Source organism: Panthera tigris, chromosome A2 (assembly GCF_018350195.1).
Source record: "Panthera tigris isolate Pti1 chromosome A2, P.tigris_Pti1_mat1.1, whole genome shotgun sequence".
In the NCBI taxonomy this organism is placed as follows: Eukaryota; Metazoa; Chordata; class Mammalia; order Carnivora; family Felidae; genus Panthera; species Panthera tigris.
The window spans coordinates 48,262,182-48,270,057 of record NC_056661.1 but is presented as its reverse complement, the minus strand read 5'-3'; the positions used below and the strand labels follow the sequence as shown (position 1 = coordinate 48,270,057).

Below are 7,876 nucleotides of genomic sequence, written 5' to 3'. Positions count from 1 at the left end.
TGGGTGGCTCCGTCAGTTAAGCATCCCACTTCAGCTCAGGTCATGATCTCACAGCTTGTGCGCTCAAGCCCCACGTGGGGCCCTATGCTGATAGCTCAGGGCCTAGAGCCTCCTTCAAATTCTGTGTCTCACTGCCCCTACCCTGCTCGTGCTGTCTCTCATAAATGAATAAATGTTTAAAAATAAAAAGTAAACTTACAAACGTAACATCCAGGAAAAGTAAGATGCCTTCTTTCTTTGTTCTCCTGTTAGCTTTCTTATATATAAGCACTATTACCCTTTTTGTGTGAATTCTTCCAGATATAATCTAAGCCTATACCACCACAAATAGTGATATAATCAAGCTATACCACAAGACTGAATCCAGGATCTTATTCAACATTGAAAGTAGTTCTAACTATTGCAACAAATGTTTGAGTAACGATTCTCATACATATGTCTTTCTGTATTACCTATTAAGTTTTAAATTTTAGAGTGCTTGAAGAAAAAATAGAATTTATTAAATCAAAACATAGGTACATTTTAAATGTTGGTAACTATTATTAAATTTATTATCAAGCTGACCTCTTGCAGAAGTTTTACAATTTATTTTTAATTTTATATATATGTATATATATATATACATATATATATGTATATGTATATATATATATATATTTTTTTTTTATTTTTGAGAGACACAGCATGAACTGGGGAGGAGCAGAGAGAGAAAGGGAAAGAAGATCTGAAATAGACTGTGCTGACAGCAGCAAGCTGACACAAGGCTCGAACTCACAAACCATGAGGTCATGACCTGAGCTGAAGTTGGAAGCTCAACTGACTGAGCCACCCAGGTGCCCCAGAAGTTTCACAATTTACTATTGTAACAATGAAAGAGAATGTTTCTTTTTCTATGCCTCTCATGGATGAATGGAAAAAGGCAGTCAATGCAGCTTTCTATGTTTCTATGTTGTAAGTAGAGCTTGGCATCTTTTCAAGTATTCAAAAGCCATAATTTATTTTTCTGTAAACATTTTTTCATCCTACACCTATTTTTTTCCCATTGGTTTGTTTCCCAATACATAAAAAAAAAAACTTTATGTAGTAAAAATGAGTGTTATCTGTATTTATGCTATTTGTTGAAAATATCTTTTCCTAGTTTGTACTCTTGCCTTTTAACACTGCTAATGGAGTTTCTTCTGTTTTTCTAGGCAAAATGTTGATATAGTTGAATGTATCAATTTTGGGGTATGGTTTTTACCACTTAAGCCATTCTAAGAAAAGTCTGCCTCACTCCAAAACAATAATGCTTCCGTGTTTGCATCAAGTATAACCACGTTTTCATTTATATCTTTTTTATATTTCACCCAGTATTCTCCATGGTATTTATCAAATGATCTATCTTTTCTTCCTTGATATATGCTCCATTTTTGAAATACAAAAAAATCCCTATTTATATGGGTTTATATGTGAACTCTATTCTGTTCCAATAATTCATCTGACATTACTTCAGGTGGATAATGTCTATAGTATGATTTGGAGAGTTGATTCTCATATCTTTCTAGTCTTTTTTTTTTTAGAACTTTTCTATTATCTAATGACTATTTTCCAATATGATCTACAGAATCTGTTTAATTCCAAAGGGAAAAACATCCTGTTGTTATTTTTACTGGATTTGCATTAAATGTATAGATTAATTTAGGGCAAATTGAAATCCTCACTGCATAGAGTCCACCTAGTCAGGATCAGTATGCTTTTCCCTCCACTCAAGTTTCCTTTTAGGTATCACTAACATTTATAGTTTCTTCAAAAAATATACCTTCAATAGTTTTTGGTTTATCCATAGTTATTTCATCTTTCAATTTCTATTAGAAGTAGGATCTCTTCTGCCACTTTAAAATACAGCTGTTTGCATACAGCAAGTCTACTGATTTTTTAATATTAATTTTGTAATTTTCTGTATTCTCTCATTTGGTATAAGTTCCCAGCTGATTTTCTTATGTTTTTCAGGCATGCTGTATTTCTTGTCCTCTTCTTTCCAATTTTTAATGCCACAATGATACTTCTAAACAGAACCATCCTTGTTTATATCTTAAGTTCCAGAAAAAGTTACAGTATTTTCCAATTAGGCTAAATATAGACTTTGGGGGAATATACAGTTGCAAATACTAATTCTATCTTTTGACTTGCATATTCAAAGCATTTTGATTTTCATTCCACCTGTATACAATGTAAATGTTTAAGATTATATATTTTTCTCTGAGCACTCTTTTAGTTGCATCTCATACATTCTATATGTATTACTTTCCTTATCATTTTTTATATATACTGAATTTTTTACTTTGATTTCTTTGCTAAACCAACATTAAGGTAATATGCTCACCTGATCTCTTTCTCTTCATTCATCTCTATCATATTCTTGCCAGTTATCCTTGATTTTTTTTTCCTCTCTCTCCCCCTCGCTCTTTCATTTATTTTACCAGGTTGTCAGGCATGATTTACAATTTTGATCTTAATTTCTAGGTTTTGTTGCATTGGAATTACAGTTGTCTGTAATATTTTGTCATTTATTCTTTTAGTAAGTAATTTAATTGGCACTAGGATACTAGGTACTATCTCTTTCAGGGTATAGATGTTGATATATTTAAATTACATCTACTTCATCTACTTAAATTTGTCATTTATTTTTCTGTGAACTCACCTTTGGTATACTTGATCTTACTTGGCCTGAGATAAATAATTGATTGTTTCCTATGACCAATGTGTTTTTCCTAATTTTCCACTGAACTGCTGTACTTTTTATGAATTGTATTAATCAGAATTTTGTTTCCCCGGTGTATTCCTAGGGCTGCCGTAACAAAGGACCACAATGTGGTCATTTAGAACAAAATGACTGTATTGCCTTTCAGTTTGGGAGTTTAGAAGTCCAAAATCAAGGTGTCAACAGAGCCACTCTTTCTCTGAAGACTCTAGGAGAGGGTGCTTCCTTGATTCTTTCCAACTTCTCACGGTTGCTGGTAATTTTTGTTTGTGGTTTGGTTTGTGACAGTTTAACTCCAACCTCTGCCCTCCATCTTCACATATCCATCTTCCCTCTGTATAGCTCTGTCCAAACTTCTCTCTTTTAAGAACCCAGTCATGGGATTAGAGCTCATCCTAATCCAGTAGGACCTCATCCTAACTTGATTACATTTAAAAGACCTTATTTCCCATGAGTAAGGTCACATTCACAGGTACAGGGATTAGGACTTTAACGTCTTCCATAGGAACACAGTTCAACCTACATCATCTTTATTATGCAATGCTTTTCAAAGTTGTGATTTATATTTGTCTGTATTAAGAGCATAAATATTGTATTATATGTGTGGGCTCAGTATGCTGTTACAGTCCTTTTATTTTTAATCTTTCTGCTTTGGATTTATCACACACATACAGTACTGTTTTGCTTGTGCTTTGTAATACAGACTAAGACTCTTTCCTTTCAATAAGTGTATCCCATTTATATTATAATATATTATTTATATTCATTCCAGCATCATATTTTATGATGTTTCCTCTTTTATTGCTTTATTTTTTCTGTGTTCTGTATATTTCTTTGCTTTGTTGTGCGTGACTTGGGTAGCATACTATGTTTTGGAAATTTTCTTTTCTCTTTTGGGTCATTTTAATGTTTTATTTTATATCTAAAACATTATTTTGTACACTTGATCTCCTATTTTGTAGACACTAGAAACAATGATGGATTGATATATCTAATTCCTTTTTTCCAACACCAGTTTAGTAGGTATTGCTATAATCATTAGTTCTTCTAATGCTTACTCTATGCCTTAAACTATACTCAAATACCAAGTGCTACCAGCTATAAACCCATTAGAGAAATGGACAATTTGGGTCTGTAACAAAGTGCTGTGTTTTAAAGCACATGTCAGTAATTGTATATGAGAGTATACACTGCTATACACAAATTAAATGATCAAAGTACAACTTTTCAACGTTCAAAACAGAATAAACTTCCCAGCAAAAGCAGTACCTTGCTGACATTCTTAACCTTAGTATTCCTCTTCCTCTTCACTCTCTCTTTCAACAGAATCCACATCAAACTCTTCAGAATCCTTTGTCAATGGCAGCCCTGTCTTCACGAGCCTCAAAAAACTCCTTCCTCCATGCTCTCAACCACATACCAATGAGCAAAGGCACATTTAGCATACATCAGGCCAAATCTGTGGTCTAGGTGAGCCCAGGCCTCAGCAATGGCTATGGCTTTGCCCAGCATGCACACAGCTCACTCTCCAGACCTTCAGGTCTCTAAGTACCACAGTGGGAGGCTGTTATTTAATGCTGACTTTGAAGCCAGTGGAGCACAAGCCTACAAACTGGATGGTATGCATGGTCTTGATGGTGACAGTGGCAGCACTGACACCTCTGGGAACCACACTGCCATGGTACAACAGGCAGCAAGCCATGTATTTACCATGGCAAGAGTCAAATTTTGCCATCTGGTTGGCTGAGTCAAAGCATGTACTGGTAGGCTTTTCATGGTACAGAAAACTGTTCATGGTAGGCTTTCTCAGCAGAGATGACAGGAGCATATGTGGCCAGAAGGAATGGATACAGTGATAGGGTACCAGGGTAGTCTGGAATCCTGTCTGATCAGCATTCAGGGCTCCATCAAATCTGAGGGAAGCAGTGATGAAGAACACAATTTGACATATCAACCTAATTCGGTTAGTATAGGTTAGGCATTCAATACTGAGGTTTCTATCACAGATGTCCTAGATGACCTTGTTGTCTACCATGAAGCCACAGAGTGCTTCAGGGTGGTGTGGGTAGTGAGGACAGAGTAATAGGGCTCAACAACAGCTGTGGAAATCTGGGGGTGGGGGAGCGCTGGGTAAATGGAGAACTCCAGCTTGGACTTCTTGCCATAATCAACAAAGAAAAATTCCATCAGCAAGGAGGTGAACCTTGAACCAGCGCCCCCTCTAAAGCTGTGGAAAACCAAGAAGCCCTGAAGACCTGTGCACTGGTCAGCTAGTTTCCAAATTCACACCCAGACAAGGTCAGTGATCTCCTTGCCAATGGTGTAGCACCCTTGGACATAGTTGCCGGCAGCATCTTCCTCACCTGTGATGAGCTGCTCAGGGTGGAAAAGCTGGCAGTAAGTGGCAGTGCAAACTTCATCAATAGCTGTGGGTTCCAGGTCTACAAACACTGCACTGAGCACATGATTGCTAGCACCTGTCTCACTGAATAAGGTGTTGAAGGAGTCATCTCCCCCAATGGTCTTGTCACTTGGCAACTGACCCTTGGGCTGGATGCCATCCATGTTCCAGGCAACAGAGCTCCCAGGAGGCGTTGCCAATCTGGTTGCTGCTTTGGAGCTGCCAAGCAGATGGTGGACAGAAAGAGGAGAGGTGGTTGCTTCTTACAGCAAGACTCAGGTGGTCAATAGAAGAGAATCTGCTAAATGATATTTTTAAACTTCTGTTTACAAAAGATGAAAAAATCAATATTCTTACATAACTGTCTAATTTCCGTCCGAACTTTTACCAGTCACGTTGTTTCTTTGTTGTCATTCTATTCACATTATATACTGAAACTGATTCAAAGGGTTATTCTTTACTTAGTTTTAAAGTTAATTGCATTTTTATGCTCACTTCTGGTTTTTTGTTTTCTTTTGTTTATTTTTGCTACATATCTCTATTCAGTTGATGTCCAGCTGAGGTTTAATCCTTTAACAGTCTTTTCAGGGTAGATTTGTAGGAAATAAATTCTCATAGTACCTGTAAGTATCTACTCTTGCCTTTCTATTGAAACAATTTGTCTAGATATAACGTTTTTCTCAACTTTATTTCCTGGATGATTGTGCATTTATCCAAACACTGTTTTTTAATGATGTATATTGTTGGGAACTTTAAGGATAGCCTGATATTTTTCCCTTATAAATTATCTGACTTTTGCCAGAATGCTCAAAGAATTATATACTTATCTTTAAAAGTCATAACTTTACTAGGTTGTATTTCAATTTTAAACATACCTTAAACTCGTTTTTCTTTAGTCATCATGTGCTTTCCAATCTTTACTTCTAGACTGTATTCTTAAATGGTATTTTAGAATAGGTTTTCAGTTTCCACCTTGATAGGAGGTTTTTATTCAAGGATACAAAATGTATACTGACACTCCTTTATCTGTTTTTGGTATCCTTTTTTTTTTCCTTATTAAATCCATTATCAGTTTCTACTCTATGTGTTTACTTTCTTTAGCGTGTCTTGTCTTCTATATTTGTATTGTGTTTTAAAAAGTCCCTGAAGTCTTATTAGTTTGATTTTGTTTTGCTTTCAGATAGTGTCTTAATTTCTGAGATAGTTTTATTTTTCACTTACTTCCTGAGCTCTGCCAACTCAGTTTTCACCTGTTTCTGTTGGGCATAATTATAATTTCTTCCTAGAAATCATCTATGCATCAACTTACTTTAATCTAGGATTGTTTCTTTAAATTTTTCTGGGTTCATAGCAATAACTTTGGTTGCAATATTTTGCAACTCATGGGATTTTGCCATCCCAATGGCAACATTTTTCTGAAGTATGTTCTCTTTTTGCCTTTTGCTTTTCTACATCCATTCCTCCTTTTCTCTAACCTCCCCCACAACCTACACCTGCTCCTTATAATATCTTTATACAGATATTCCTTTTACAATATTGCTTACTTTTAATTAGATGAGTCTTAGTAGCAACATGTGCATTTCAGTCATTTGTTACAAAGTATTGCTATTTGGGCCCCTCTGTATCTTCTTAACTTTTGCTGCATTCTGCTCCAAGAGTGACCCTCTCCTGGCACCCCATCAGATCCTTTCTTCCCATGGCACTCCTTCCTAACCATTTATGATTTTTGTGATTTGAAGTGTTCAGGTATCTATTAGTTTGTTTTTTGTTAGTGTCTTTTGTTTTCAGAGTTGTTCCAGATAAAAAAGAATAGAGGTATCCTCATTCTGCCACCCTATACATTATCTTATTGATGTTCTATGTCAAATGCCCAACACATATTACTGAGTACCTTCGCTGCTGATAGCAGAGCAGTAGGAAAAAAACAAAACCAACAAATGAACACAACTGACACATATCCCTTATCCCTGCCCCAATGAACTAAGAATAACTAATTAATACAAATAAATCCATCATTTAATTACATAGTGCCCTCTGCCCTGCATGTATTTCATTTGGCTTGCATAAAATATAATTTCAGTGGAGAAAGATTTGCAAACACACCCATACAATGACTATTCTATCAAAAATACATTAATAACTTTCAAATTAATGTCCTTGAGTCTAATTTCACCCCCCCCAATCCATCGTTGAAATAACAGCCAGAAATATATTATCATATGGCTTGTTTATCTGTGTAAAATACATTTAAAATAATTATCAAAACTGTGTTATTTCTTCCTGAGGAAGAATAATAAAATAGAAGTTGAGGAATAAATAGTGTTTTTTTTTAAAAGAAATATATTCAAGCATCTTATATTTAAATGGTTGTAATATGTATCTTCTAGTTTTTTTCATACCATGTATTAATGGACTTTATTGATGTGTCACCTGTAAAAGCTCCAGGATACAAAACCCTAGTTTAGATTTCCCTATGATGACTTCACAAATGTTTGTTTGCCTATTATTTTAATTTTACTGCCAGTTAAAGGGCTGGCTGGAATTCAGATTGTGAGTTGAACTACCTGGCCTCATCTAGAAATTTCCTTCTAGTTCCATGAACTCGGTTTTGCCATTGGCTTTCATGGGGATCAAGCCTGAATCAACCACCTGGGATGCAAGTAAATGTCTCTGGTAATTCAACCTTAGTAATGTCCCTCTGCTTTTCTCCTTTTAAAGAACACTGGAGGTGACTT

General features: G+C 35.5%; 1 pseudogene; it reads right to left on the bottom strand.

The window, feature by feature from the left end:
• Positions 1–4,028: 4,028 nt before the first annotated feature.
• Positions 4,029–7,876, bottom strand: part of LOC102957542 — an 85,115-nt pseudogene continuing 81,267 nt past the window's right edge.